A 16,090-nucleotide genomic window follows, 5' to 3' on the forward strand; every position below is an offset into this window, starting at 1 on the left:
AATAGACCAATAGGAGATATCGTAATATTTTCTGACAGCTTGGCAGCTTTAAGAATCAGGAGATCAAAAACTGTGATGGATTGCCGACTGTCCTGGCTGCGTCAAAGCGGGGTTTACTTTGTGCTGGGTGCCAGGCCACAGCAATGTGGTAAGCATGAAGTTAATAAGCAACCATGAAGCGGACAGGCTCGCCAAAGAGGGGGTCAGGGGAGAGGCCGTAGCAGATGACTCGTCACTTGTGACGATCAACAAACTGAAGGGGGAACTACCATAAAGGAACTATCATAGGAACTACCACAAAGGCCAAGCACCAAGAAACGTGGCACCACCGTGAAGACTGCGCTACAGAAGATAGTGGTCGGTGGTAGATAGCAAAAGGGCAAAACAACTACTAGAGCACAAAAAGAACCTAGTGCGCATAATTGTAGGTGTCATCACAGGAAACTGCTCCAGGGGGGTAAACCTCGTGAGATGGAAGGTTTTCAATGACGACTACTGCTGAGAAGGTGGAGCGGAAGAAGAAATCATTGAGCAGCTCTCCGGCACTGAAATAGCGACACTGTAAATCTTTAGGGCACGGTTTTTTGGATGGACTAGAGAAAGCAACAGAAGCCAACATCAGCGACATCGGGAACTTTGCAAAGAGCTGGAAGTGCTTTAATGCAGAGAAAGAATGAGAGGAAGGTTTGGTCCAATAATACAAGGGTATCGTAATGGGCCTAAAACCTTCGAGTGAGGAATCAAACAGGAGCTCAAACCCTAGCAACCTAACCTAACCTTCTAAAGTTCTTGGTTTAATATTTTTTTCTAACCCAAAGAACGTAATTGTACAAATATTTTTTAGCTTATATAGAATCTAAAATCTATCAAATCAATGAATTCAGAAAATTAGAAAGTTGACTAATAACAATGTTTAAATCCATACATGTCGTACCGAAAAATTCGTAAAGGACAGAATAATAACAAAGTTTATGTAATTTGTAAGGTTCAAGCCTCTTAATTTAAATACAATCCAATAAGGCCAAAAGGTCAATCCTCGTTCAAATCCACAATATAAACAAAAGATATAAGAAAAAATATGTGTTAATTACGTTTAGTATTTGCGTAGCGTCTACTGTTTTCATATTTGAAAAGAATTTTATTGCCAAATCAAATATTTAAATAGGTCGAGATGTTCAATTTACGCTTTCTAGTGTCCTACGACTTTTAGGAATAATACTATATGGTATATATAAACAGCATAATCGTTTATAATTAATAATATTTATGAGGAAATATTATTTATTGACTATCGCTCTCATAATTCATGTAGAAAAATTTTGATAGGTCAATCTTTGTTTGTACCTGTGCAAGCTGATTTAGTAAGAGTTTTGAGTAATTAATAGCAACAGATTCTGGGAAATGATTTCAAAAGAAATTTTGATTAATGGTGCGTCTCAAAAGTGACTCACCCCTATAACTTTTTAATTTTTTCAGATAAAAAAAAAACAGATTTGGTATGTTAGTATATGACATAAATTAAGACTGATTGACGTATTCAATTGTTTTTGGTCACTTCCTGTTTCGCCAGAAATGACACTCAACTTTTGATTTTTAAATGGCTCCATCGGTTTTAGTTTTTTTTTATTTTATTCGATAGAAAATGTAGACATTTCGCTTAAAAAATCGTATTTTAAATTTCAATCTAAAATTCCATGGCTGTGTTAAAAACCCTAATTTTTAATCAAAGAGCCTTGGAGAAATAGATTTGATCGTCTAATTAATGTTTCTCCTGTTTTGTCCTAGCCGGTTAAGAGACGCCCAAATCGTATCTTTAATCATATCTCAATTTTTTCAAACGGAACAAGGGCGGCTCATTAACATATTTGTAAAAAGCATTTTTTACGAATAATTTGGTGCCACACACTGGCATTTCGACTCAAATTATCGTTATGAACCGCATGCAATTTCAAATAAATCATATGCGAAAATGTCAAAGGTTGACATAATATGTCATTCTATTCAGAGTGCCATTTTCTATCGAATAAAGTCAAAAAATACTGAAGGTGTCATTTAAAAATCAAAAGTTTTAGTTATTTCCGGTGAAACAGGAAGTGACCAAAAACAATTGAATACGTCAATCAATCCTAATTTATGTCATATACTACCGTACCAAATCTCGTTTATTTATCTGAAAAAAATAAAAAAGTTATAGGGGTGAGCCACTTTTGAGACGCACCCGGTATCTCCACTCAACTTAGCAATTGATTTAGTTTAGGTATAGGTACAAATATCTATATTTTTTTAAATATTTAGAAAATACATAAATAAAAAACACTGACATGCATGAAAAACGAATACATTAAAATTTTCATGTAATTTAAAGTCCAATATACCGGGTGCGTCTCAAAAGTGGCTCACCCCCTATAACTTTTTTATTTTTTCAGATAAAACCACGAGATTTGGTATGTGACATAAATTGGTTAGTATATGACATAAATTGGGATTGATTGACGTATTCAATTGTTTTCGGTCACTTCCGGTTTCACTGGAAATGACTACAACTTTTGATTTTTAAATGGCACCCTCGGTATTTTTTTACTTTATTCGATAGAAAATGACATTCTCAATCGAATGACATATCATATGTCAATTCTTGTCACTCAAAAACAAATTCTATTTTAAATTTCAATCTAGAGTGTCATGGCTGTGTTAAAAACACTAATTTTTAATCAAGAAGCCTTGGAAAAATAGATTTGATCGTCTAATGTTTTTAGTGTCTTGTCCTGGCCGGTTAAAAGATGCCCAAATCGTATTTTTAATCATATCTCAATATTTTCAAATGGAACGAGGGTGGCTCATTAGCATATTTGGAAAAAGCATTTTTTTACGAATAATTTGATACCACACGCTTGGTATTTTGAGTCAAATTGTCGTTATGAACCGCATGTTACAATTTCAAATAAACCATATGCCAACATGTCAAAAGTTGACATATGATATGTCATTCGATTCAGAGTGTCATTTTCTATCGAATAAGGTAAAAAAATGCCGAGGGTGCCATTTAAAAATCAAAAGTTGTATTCATTTCCGGTGAAACCGGAAGTGACCGAGAACAATTGAATACGTCAATCAATCCTAATTTATGTCATATACTAACGTACCAAATATCGTTGTTTTATCTGAAAAAATAAAAAAGTTATAGGGGGTGAGCCACTTTTGAGACGCACCCGGTATATTGTTCTAGTGATAGTAGATAGATTTTGACGAATTTTTAAGCAATTTGTTGCTAGATTATTTGACTTTTTGACTCTATAATAGTCTCCATCTACCTATTGTACAAGGGAAAACAAAATGTTTTTAGCGAAAGTTTGAAACCTCATTTGGAATGGTCTAATGACGGTATCTTTACCGTGGCTGAAGAACAGATTTTTCACAAAATTAAACACGTACCTAACTGAAATTTTAAAATATAAACAAAGTTATTTTGTAAAAACTTTTTAAACATTTTTTAAAATACTACTGCGTAGAATCCAGACTGAAACTAGCTTGTACAAAAAAGGCTTACTACATGCAAAACAAAGGAAAGGTCTTACTACACGTAAAACAAATTTGCTTAACCGACAAAAATGTGTAACAGTTGAGGAGGTATATGCTTCTAATCAACGAGAGGAAATATACCTCCTGAAATTGCACTAAGGATTGCATAATATATTGTCGGTTAAGCTAATTTGTTTTAAGAGTAATAAGCTACTGAGAAGCTAGTTTCAATTTTTCCACAATTATTGTAATTATTATTGTAGCGTCAATACAAAAAGGTTTTCATAATTTTAGTCGAACAATGCTTTAATAGTTATTTTTTATACAAAACGATAAAATGGTATTTTATCGTCCACCGAAAAGATTAATTTGGTTAGGTTTGGGAGAGATTAATTTCGGGAGACGATAATGCAATTTTATCGTCGTGTATAAAACAATATTTTTTTCCATAGCAAGTTACGTTTTAAAAAATATTCAGAAATTATTATTTCAAGGAATTTATTACGAGTAGAAAAATATTGTGCTGGGTTGGCGTTGGTTTCTATGTAATTTGACAAATAAATAAAGCTGTCTCTTTAGTTGTCAGTTTTGAGTCAATATTTTTTAATTCTCTTTCGTGTCGATTGCTGATTGAATTTTTTTGAATGTCCAGAAATGGCTCAAAACGAAATAAGTAAATGACCAACAGATATTCAGGCTGAGGCGACAAACGCCATATCCAAACTACTTTTATTTAAATCTCGAATAACTTATGAAAAGGAATACAACAATTTTCAAAAATGGAACCAATTAAAAAACGTGCAAGAAGAAATAAAGTTTTTAACCTATCCTCGCTGTTAAAGTATCATTTAATCTACCCTTTTCTACTATAGATATAAGGCAATTTTAACAGTTACTTTGGAAAAAATAAATTTAATTTATAAAAAAATGTCTAGCTTCTCAATTAGCAGGTGTGTGGTTTCCTATTTAGCGATTCGAATTTTAGAAGGTTTCTGCAAATTGAGTGTGGGTGAATCGTCTTCGAAATCCTTGGTTTTCAGTTTGTAACAATAATTTAGAAATGTTAGTACTTTCTTTATAAAATCACATCCTTTCTATAATTGCTCATTCAGATATTCTTACAGAATTTAAAAATCTGTGAAATCTGTGCTTAAATAAACAAATTTTTGGGGTTTTTATTGCATCACAACTTACAAAAACCTTTACGAAATTCAAGCAAAATAATTTGTTTGCATTTGGGAAACACACCACAACAACGAAACACACGCTGCAACTAAAAGAAAAACACACTTAGAGTAGACGTAATTACCAGAGAAATAAAGCTGGAATACATGATAATGAAGACCTTCATAATCTTCCTTAGTGTCACTAAAGATTTCATAAAAAAATAAATAACTGTTTAAGACAGTGGATTTTTTTGTAGCATTTCAAAAAAATATCCGTCTATATATACTAACCAACACAAAAATGGACACCTTAATATTTTCATGTATTTTAAAGTGCAATATATTTTGTTCTAGCGGATGATGTCTATTTTGATGATATATTAAGTAATTTGTAGCAAAATTATTTGACACTTTAGCCTCACTTTAAGTTCACATCTGAAGGAAAACAAAATGTTGATATTTTGGGGAAAGTTTAAAACACTCTGTAATGGAATATGGAATAACAAAGTAAGGAATTAAACAATTTTTTCATCAAGGTGTATATTTTCACAATAGTTTGTTTTTTGGTTCATCAGAATTGCTTTATTTTTATTGAAGATACGCTTTTGAAGAACACAATTTACATCAATTTTAGCATTAAAAGCATTCCTTTGTTTATTCAAAGTCTTCATCAAAACACCTATGAATAAGATTTGTTTTCCTAATATCACTGTTTTTGAAAAACTCAAGCAGAGATTCTTCTCAATCTCGAAGTTGTATCCATGAATTAGTGTATCTTAAATGAAAATGTATCTTAATCCACATGTATCCAAAATTATAAATAAAATAAAATAACAACTGCGTATAAACAATAATAATATGTTTTTTTTTCATGACAGTGACATTAGAAAAACAATAAACTGTATAATACTGTATATTCATAGGTGTGTTGACACAGCTAAAAATAGTGGCATCCTTTTAAAGCTAAAATTGACGTAAATTGCTACTGTCGTTTTCAAAAGCGACTATCTCCAATAAAAATTGAGATTAACAAAAAACAATCTATGGATAAAATGAGCACTCTGATGATTAAGTAGTTCTAAAATTCCTTACTGTGTTAAACCGATCCACAGGGTGTTTTAAACATACGCTAAAAATATCATTTTGTTTTTCTTCGAAGGTATAACCACAAATATCTGTTTTTTGATATAATATACAGATGGGGACTTTAATTTTTAAGTTAAAAGGAGGCTAAAAAGTCAAAAATTTAGCTGCAAATTGCTAAAAATTCATCAAAATTGACTCACTAGAAGAAAAATAGACGTAGAAGAAATAAGGAAAGACGTGTCCCAAATGAAAAATAACAGAACACCGGGAGAAGACAGAGTAACAACCGAAATGTTCAGATCTGGTGGACAACTTCTACTGCAGAAGATGACGGAAATTTTTAATAGATGCATTATGGAACAAAGAATACCAGAGCTATGGCAAAACGCAACAATCACTCTCATTCACAAAAAGGGTGATAACACCAGACTCGACAATTATCGTCCCATCAGCCTGCTCTCGCACTTCTACAAAATATTCACAAAGGTGCTGACAAATCGCCTGTCAAACAAATTCGACTTCTATCAACCACCGGAACAGGCAGGGTTTAGAAGTGGATATAGTACTGTGGATCACCTTCAGGCAGTCCGCACTCTCATAGAGAAAAGCACTGATTACAACTTCCCTATATATGTCGCCTTTGTGGATTATGAGAAGGTTTTCGACTCTATAGAGCTACACGCCATCCTCGATGCCCTGCAAAATGCCAGAATAGACTACATATACTCGGGCATAATATCATCTATTTACAAATCAGCTACAATGACTATCAAACTGGATGACATAAATATCACAAATAAAATTAAAATGGAAAGAGGAGTCCGATAGGGAGATACTATTTCCCCCAAACTTTTTACACTGGCCCTGGAGGACGCATTTAAGAAGCTGAACTGGGACAAGAAGGGTATTAAGGTAGATAGTGGGATGCTTAATCACTTGCGCTTCGCTGATGATGTCGTTGTCCTGGCCTCATCGTTGGAAGAACTTCAAACAATGCTCGAACAACTTCACCACACATCTGCGCAAGTAGGTTTAAAAATGAATTTGTCTAAAACTAAAATCCTAAATGAAAATGAAGAGCAAGTTAATGTTAATGGACAAAGGATTGAGAACGTTAAAGAGTATATAGGTATATCTAGGTCATGCCATAAAACTCGGCAAGGAAAATCAAACAACCGAAATTTCTAGAAGGATCAAACTCGGATGGGCAGCTTATGGTAAACTTAACTTTATATTCAAAAGCAAAATCCCAAATAGCCTAAAAAGAGACATTTACAACAAATGCGTCTTGCCTGTCATGACCTATGGTTTGGAGACTATGACGATGACGGCACGAAGTGTGAACAGGTTGCGAGTGAGCCAAGAGCTATGGAAAGAGCCATGATGGGTATCAGTTTTCGCGACCACATTAGAAATGAAGACATTCGCCGACAGACGAGGATAACGGACATCGTAGAGAGGATAGCTAACTCTAAATGGTCTTGGGCAGGACACTTGGCCAGACAGTCCGAGGAAAGATGGGCAAAAAGACTTCTTTGCTGGAGGCCATGCCTAGCAAAACGCCCAGTCGGCCGACCTCCTAAAAGATGGACTGGTGATATCCAAACCGTAGCCGGTAAGAACTGGATGAGGAGGGCACAGAATCGAAACGAATGGAAGAAACTGAGAGAGGCCTACATTCTGCAGTGCATGAGTAATGGCTGAGAAGAAGAAGAAGAAAAATGTATTGAACTTTAAAACACATGAAAATTTTGTCTGCGTATAAAAGTTTCATTTATCGGAAAACGCACTGGAAATAAATAAGATTTGGACGCTTCGTAATGCATGCTCAACTATTATCGATATTTTACTAATAGGCATATTTCTTTAATGGTTGATGTATTAATTCTAAGTGATTAAAAGCGCACAGCCTACAAGAAATTTTGACGTTACACTTTCACATTTCTTCGGTTCGCTTTCAGCCTTCAATTATCGTCGATTATCGCCTCGACGATTCTCGGTGGCATTTCTTTAAGGAATCTAACCGATCAATGGCTAATAAGGACATGGGTTTCACAGGTTCACTCGGCCTAACATCCTTTCATGCACGACTATATAAACTGGTAGATATTCAGGATTTTACGATTAATCTATACTAATATATAAAATCCTTAAGTGACTGACATACTGATTAATCACGATCCTGCTCAAACCACTCAACGTAAGAAGCTTAATTTTGGCATACAGGTTAATTCTAGGGTGTAGAGGTTCGATAAGAAGGGATTTTTCGAAATTCCAGTTCCAAGAGGGTGAAACCACCCCTCAAATATTACAATATTTTTTATTTAAAAAACGGTCAACTTTCCGAAAAAACGCTTAAACACGTATATTTTATTTTGTTTTTTTTACATATTTTAAGATTAGATTTTTTAAAAAGGGAGGGGTTTCTCGAATCTCAAATCCAAGATGGTGAAAACGCCTCTCAAATATTACAATATTTGTTATTCAAAAAACGGTTAGTCTTTCGGGAAAACTCTTGGACAAGCATAATTTATTTGGTTTTTTTACATATTTTGAAATTTTTTAAAAAATCATACAGGTTGTTCCAAAAAGTTGGGTAATTTCTTAACCACGATTCTGCTTAAACTGCTTGACGTAAAAAGCTTATTTTTGGCAAACGGATTTTTCGAAAGTCAAATTCCAACGATATGAAACTACCCCTCAAATTTTCTGCCAGTACCCTTCATTTTTGGGGGACCACCCTCTTTATTTTTATCACTTTTTAATAATAATAATAATTTCATGGACACGAATTTAATTTTAAGAGATGAAAAGATTTATTTTAGCTGTAAACAATAATAAACTAGTCGAAAAAAGTTAAGGATGTTGTGTTTTCGCTAGGAAGAAAATTTTACAGAAAAAATGTGTTATAACTATCAATACCTATGTCGTTTATGTTTAGAAAGATACTGTTTGTAAACATAAAAAATTGTACCTAAACAAATAAAAAACATTATCATCAAAAATGTACATTTAATTTTTGTTTAGAATAGAACTTTACGTGTTGCTAAGCTGCAGTTAGCGATATTGTGGTTATTTTGTCATCGATAATATGAACAAACGTCATTTAACAATAGAGGAAGCAAATCAAGCAATTGGTTTGGTTCTTGGTGGTGCGCGACGGATCGAAGTTATGACCGAGAAAAATCAAAGGTTTTCCTTGATTTAAGTAAAAACAATCTTTGGATTGTCACGGGGTTTCTAACAGGACACTGTCTCCTCAATGAACACCTCTCTAGCTGTTCTGTGACTTGTGCGTTGAAGTTCTTCTCAGTATCGTTAAACTTTTTAACAAGTATGGTGTACTCATTTGCAGAAAAAGTGGAAATAATCGAACTTTATTTTAAAAATAATGAATGTGTCAAACGGATTGCGCAGATATTCAATGAACGCCATCCTGACGAACACCTTTATGGCAAAATTGTTCGCGAGTTAGTAGCAAAATTGTAGGCTGAAACTGAGAAACAACGGCGAATGCAAATTTTGTGGGGAAAATGGGGAAACACCAGAACACCTTATCATTGAGTGCGCCGAGACGACGACCATTCGTGCCATGAACCTTGGTACGTCTGATGTCGAGGATGGAGAGCTGGCCTCTGTGGAGCCGTCTCAGATATTGGCTTTTGTTAAAGCCCTCAGACTGTATGATGAGTTATAACTCGTTATAACTCAAGAAAGGGGAACACACAATAGAGATCTATAAGGTCGCGGTGATTAACTCCCCTCCTAAACATTCTACATTCTACGGATCGAAGTGGCTGATCGATTTAAAGTCACCTAGAGTATAATTTCTAGGCTTAAAAACCGATTTAATGAGACTGGATCTGTCACGGAGAGGTATAGGGAGGGTCGACCAAGTACTCTTTCTACGGTTCTCAATTATCTAATTCTTTATTCAATTCTTAAAAAAATGTAAAATAATTATTTTTTAAGATGACTCACCCCTAAAACTTTTTTTTATTTGTATTTCAGACAAATAACAGATTTGGTACGTTAGTTGGTTATGACATAAATCAGGATGAATTGACGGTATTCAATTGATTTGTATTCAATCCTGTTTCCTACCAGATTTTTTTCCACCAATAGAATGACATATCATATTATATCAACTTTTGACATTTTCGCATATGGTTTAATTGGAAATTATAACATGCGCCTCATAACGACATTTTGACTCGAAATACCAAGTGTCTAATACCAAATTATTCGTAAAAAAATGCTTTTTCTAAATATGCCAATGAGCCACCTTCGTTCCATTTCAAAAATTGAGATATGATTAAAAATTCGATTTTATTAAGTCAAAATGTCAAAAGTTGCCATATGATGTGTTATTCTATTCAGAGTGTCATTTTTTATGGAATAAAATAAAAAAATACCGAGGGTGCAATTTAAAAATCAAAAGTTGTAGTCATTCCCAGTGAAACAGGAAGTGACCAAAAACAATTGGATACGTCAATCAATCCTTATTTATGTTATACAGGGTGGCCCATCGAAAACGTTCCGCAAGGCATAACGGCCAGGGTAATTTTTTTTTCAGAAAATTCAAAAACACGTCAATTTTGTTTGTGAGGGGGACAACTTTTGCTCCAAAAATTATTGCAAAATCTTCAACCCTCTAAGCGGGGGTGTCATCCCCCAATTGTTTTCAAATGGGAAGGGAGGTCAAGTGGTACCGCAATGAAAAGGGCTTTCTATTTTCAATACTTTCCCGCTTCGTTTTTGAAAATCGGTCGAGTCGTTTGGAAAATATGAAGGATTGAAATTTGAAAAGTTTAAACATTTATTAGAATAAATGATAAGGATAAATTCCTTCGACCAATTTGCTGTTTTTTCTTATTATTTCTAGATGTTTACGCATTTTTTCACTTGCCACAAGGTTGAACGATCAGGTGCGGTAGTTGCTAGATAGCTTCTCAGTATCGTTAAACTTTTTAACAATTATGGTGTACTCATTTGCAGAAAAAGTGGAAATAATCGAACTTTATTTTAAAAATAATGAATGTGTCAATCGGGTTGCGCAGATATTCAATGAACGCCATCCTGACGAACACCTTTATGGCAAAATTGTTCGCGAGTTAGTAGCAAAATTTTGCGAAACTGGTTCCGTTATGAATAAAAAGAGGCAGAGGGAAAATCCTGTAGTAAATGAAGTTATGGAGGTACTCGTATTGAGCCAAGTTGCCATGGATAGTACGCTGAGTACAAGAAAATTAGCCAATGAGACCGGCGTGAATCGTACAAGTATCCAAAGGATATTAAAAAAACACAAGTTCCACCCGTACAAAATTCAGTTGGTAGAAGAACTCAACGAAGACGATTTTGATCGTCGCTTGCAATTTTGTGAAACTATGAGTGAACAAGTGGCGAATGATAATAATTTCCTATTTAATGTGTGTTTTTCGGACGAGTGTACTTTCTTTTTGAACAGTGTAGTTAATCGGCACAACTGTCGGTACTGGGTTGAGGACAATCCCTGGGTTTTTCACGAGGTGCACATACAAAACCCTCAGAAATTGAACGTGTGGGCTGGTATTTTTGGAAATTCTATTGTGGGTCAGTTATTGTAAGTAACGATATTGAGAAGAACTTCAACGCACAAGTCACAGAACAGCTATCTAGCAACTACCGCAACTGATCGTTCAACCTTGTGGCAAGTGAAAAAATGCAACATAAAAAAAACATATAACATATGTAAACATCTAGAAATAATAAGAGTAAAAACAGCAAATTGATCGAAGAAATTTATCCTAATCATTTACTCTGATAAATGTTTAAATAAACTTTTCAAATTTCAATCCTTTATATTTTCTCAATGACTCGAAATAGAAAGCTCTTTTCATTGCGGTGCCACTTGACCCCCTTCCCATTTGAAAAAAGTTGGGGGATGACACCCCCGCTTAAATGGTTGAAGATTTTGCAATCATTTTTTGGGCAAAATTGACGTGTTTTTGAATTTTTTGAAAAAAAAATACCCTGGCCGTTATGCCTTGCGGAACGTTTTCGATGGGCCACCCTGTATAGTAACATACCAAATCTCGTTTTTTTTATCAGAAAAAAATAAAAAAGTTAGAGAGGTGAACTATTCTTGAGAAGCACCCGGCATATTATGGGCGTGGCCCTAGAAAAATAATACCTTCCGACATAGACATATTTTAGTTAGGTTTAGTTAGTTAGTGTTTCTTCACATTTACAAACAATGGCTGCTGAAAACGGGAACCTCTTGGATACAAATTGCAGAAAATGTTAAAGGGGAAACGGCTAGTGCCGCCACATTGGAAACACATGTAATAAAGCCTTATAAAATATATAGGTTTCGAAAATGTTTTCTATTTGTGGCATACCGTTTCCATTTTGTATCAAGAAACAGACACAATTATTAGAAACATTACCTAAAATGTGTCAAAGATGCTACTTGGGGTGGTACCAAAATTCCCGGTTCCTAAAATCAGCTGCGGTTCCGGAAACCCTAAATTGAACTAATTGAGGAACCACCACTGGTCGCAGCCTACCTTAAAGCCACTTTTTTATGATGAAATATAAAAGTCAATTGTGCTCCACTTTTTGCATTGCGTGCCAAGGGTCATTTGAAAAACATGCGTAACCACTGCACTAAATACAAAACTAGAATTACAAACATACATGCACCATATTTCCCATATTCGTGTAAACCCAGTCTGTTGTCTCTTTAAACAGAGATTTTCTTTGGAAAAATTTCCCCTCGCAGCCTATCTTTATACTTTACGTAACCGGCAGTCGCCGTTTGATTTCGTGATGTTAATCCGTACTATTTCTTCGACTTGTCGTGCGACTTCGGTCTTTTCTTCATCCTTATTAAACGCGAAGAACACGCCACATTGTTTCGTTTTCAATGGAAGAGGTTTTTTTCCCTCATTTTCTCCACACGAGAGAAACTGACGTAACTTATTTACTACGCCCCTCGTTTGTATGGAGACAATTAAATGTAATTTTATTTAATATGGCTCAGATATAATGTTATATATGTTAGAGTAAAATGCTAGAAATCATGAGTGAATGTTAACAATTACTAGCAAAAGATCACATTAACTGATTTGCTAACACTACGCCAGAAAAAGATCTAATAACAACTAATTTCGAACAAACTTTACTAGTGAATAAATTACTAATGAATGATAGCATTCACTGATTCACTATTCTATACTAATTAAAAACCTTTATTTTTAAGGGCACTGCTTAAATTTGTAGAATGTAGAATGTAGAATGTAGAATGAGTAAGAGGGGGGGGGGTAATCGCTGCGACCTTAAAGATCTATTGTGCCCCTCATCACACAATCTATAACCCATCATACCTGTGTAGAGGGGACAGGGTATTTCCCATCTTCCTCTGACAACAGTTCTTCCTCCGAGGGCACACACCCTTCCACGGTTGGAGTTTGGCCCTCCGTGCCGCTCTTCATAGTCGAGGAGCTTGCCTCCGGCTGAGGAACCCGTGAGGTGGAAGCTGGAGGATTTGTCTCCATTTTCTCCACCTCTTTAACTTGGTCTCTCCTTATACCTGATACCGATGCACAGTGGTCTAAATGTAAAAATTACGGGGACATTAGGTGACAAGTTTGTCTTCACTGAAGATTGATAGTATGTATAATTTTATAAACAGAATAAAGTTCCATCTTACTTGCATATCAGAGTTTTGTATTTGGTAGATCGGAATACGATAAAATTGAGGATAAAGTAAAGAAAAATATAAATGTTCATTTATATAGAATTTCTTCTCGAGTATCTTGAAGTTCGTTTTGGTAGTTGTGTTGAGATTAGAATATGGTGGTTTGTTTTTTAATTCAGACATGTCTGCTCATTTCATAGGTAAGTTTAGTTACTTATTTCGAAACACGAATTTTGATATAATTAGTTGTCAAAGAAGTATTTACAATTTTATTAAAGTTGAAGGAATGGAAGGCTCAGAAAAAAAACGACACTTTTCTTCACCGTCAAACTCAATTTATTTTAATAATAATAGCTCCCGTATATAGCGTTTAACGCCTTGGGAATAGCAAAGTACAGCTTGCTATACTAGAGCCATTCGGTATACAAGGAAGGTAATGTGGCTAGCACTACGCTTCAACCGCCTATTATTACCTCAGGATTGTGAATCCCAAGTACTCATTTAAGGCTGAGTCGACCTAGGTACCCAAACTATTTTTATTTTAATACAAATAGTCGGCTGATCAAATGCCTGGTGCGGGAATCGAACCCACACCTTGAGATTGGTAGACGAGAGCCTGTACCTCTACGCCACCGGGCACCTTTATTTTCATTTATTTTAAAGCTAGTATTTCTGCCTATCGTGTAATAATATACTGAGCTGCTGATAGGTGCAGTCTTGTGAAATTTTTATTTTTTTCCTCTTTAGGTACTGTTTCGGGCGTGAGTCGAAAACACTTATTTGAGCTTTTGAATGAAAATGGCAGGATGGGAAGTGCCACTTCTTTAGTTGTGAGGAAAAAGATGGCCGACTTTGTCAAACAACGCATCCCTACTGCTGACGATGATGACCTAACCAACAAAATATCATGATTTACAACTCAAATTGCTTTACGTTGGAAAAGGTGCTACCGAAATAAAGAAGACTTTTTAAGGAAACATGTAATTTGGCTTAACGAATATGTTTATAAAATTAAGTGCCAAAGCACCTTTCAGCAACATGCAAAAACGCCTTCGCGAAAGAACTCAAGAGAATTTAGTGCTGTTAGTACTAGAACTAAGAGAAGACGTACACAAGAATTGGTTTCCCAATATAGTCCTGCTGAACTTGCATTTGCCACTCAGACTGGATATACAAAAAAAGGAAAGAGAAATGTTGCTTTCGCCATCAAAAAAGCTACAATTTCTAGTCCAGAAGAGTTGGCAAAAATAAAATTTTAGGAAGGTTAAACAACGAGATGCGACATGTAACAAAAAAAGGAATTTATTTATTATTTATTTATTTAAGTATATACATGCTTTTGATTGGAATAAGGCGTTCAATTGTCATGATAAAGATAACATTTTGTAGACCAGTAAATACATTCAGTTAAAATACCCAAGTAACACAATATCATTGTCAACATTTTTTTAAGTTGTAATATTCACTTGTAAATCAACAACTAAAATGACAAAATACCATCTTGTTAATATCCTGATGCGATAAAACAAAATAATATTAGGTACTGTTAATGGTATAGAGCGTCAAAAATAAAAATGGCTGTAACTTTTGATACACATGGTATAAACCATTCACCCCTATATCAAAATGCTGGAAAAAGTACCAGGAATTGAAATCTTAAAAAATATATAGGGTGTTTTATTTAAAAAACTTAAGTTTGGTTTGTAGCACTGTTCTTACACACCCCGTATAATTAAAAATATTTTAACAAGAAGCAATTCATTATTCCTTATAACTTTTGTATTAGCATTATTTTAAAATTCTTAATAGAAACGTTATGACCGGCCCTTTAGGGATGTTTTCTCCCTTCACTGCCCTTGCCAATTTTTAAGCTTAGGTGCGAAGTAGAAAGATGGAGCAGGTGCCTTTATGTAAAAATCACCGGTTCTCCATAAACATCTAACGTGCCATCGCTGTGAATCACCCTATATAGATACGATTATTTATAAATTGTGATGCCATATTATCATATTATTATTATACAGTAGCTGACTGAAAATTTTACATGATATTCAATTTTAAAATCAAGACATTCAAGACAATCAAATTCTTATTAAAATTAAATAAATTTAGAAAATAGTGAATGAAAAATGTTGAAATCAAAGCCATCAAAATCCATTCCTGCAACTTGATTAATAGCCGATTACCCTATATTGGTTTAATAGTTTTTGAAGTTAAGTAGGTACAAAGAAGAATATTTTAATTTTGGTGTTTCTGTTTTGTTATCGTTTTTTTGTAATTTTAATATGAGCGGCACAGCAATATGGAATTATTGACTCAACGTTCTCAAAAGTTTTATCTGTTTCTACTTCTATCAATTCACTGTCTATTGTACAATAGAATAACCTATTACTAACAACTGTTTAGTAAATGTTACTCTCACTAGTGACAGCTAATAATTTCTAGTAAAAGGGTCGACAAGTTGCTTTAAAATATAATATTCGCTGGTTTAATGCGCAATTGTTAGCATTTCCTAGTTATTGTTAATATTTAATGGATTTATGACTTCGAAAACAAAACGGCGTTAGAGATGGTTTAGGAACGAATATCCCTGTCGTTTTATATGCAAAATGATATATGGGAAATGTCATCGAATGCA

The 16,090-nt window shown here is 34.4% G+C and overlaps 1 long non-coding RNA gene across 1 annotated transcript in view; it reads left to right on the plus strand.

The window, feature by feature from the left end:
* The window catches only part of LOC115886680, a 252,673-nt gene that overhangs the window by 43,631 nt on the left and 192,952 nt on the right, over window positions 1-16,090 (plus strand). The gene's annotated exons all lie outside the window — the stretch shown is intronic.

The sequence above is a fragment of the Sitophilus oryzae genome, unplaced genomic scaffold (genome assembly GCF_002938485.1).
Source record: "Sitophilus oryzae breed Bouriz unplaced genomic scaffold, Soryzae_2.0 scaffold_1146_pilon_pilon, whole genome shotgun sequence".
NCBI classification, from domain to species: Eukaryota; Metazoa; Arthropoda; class Insecta; order Coleoptera; family Curculionidae; genus Sitophilus; species Sitophilus oryzae.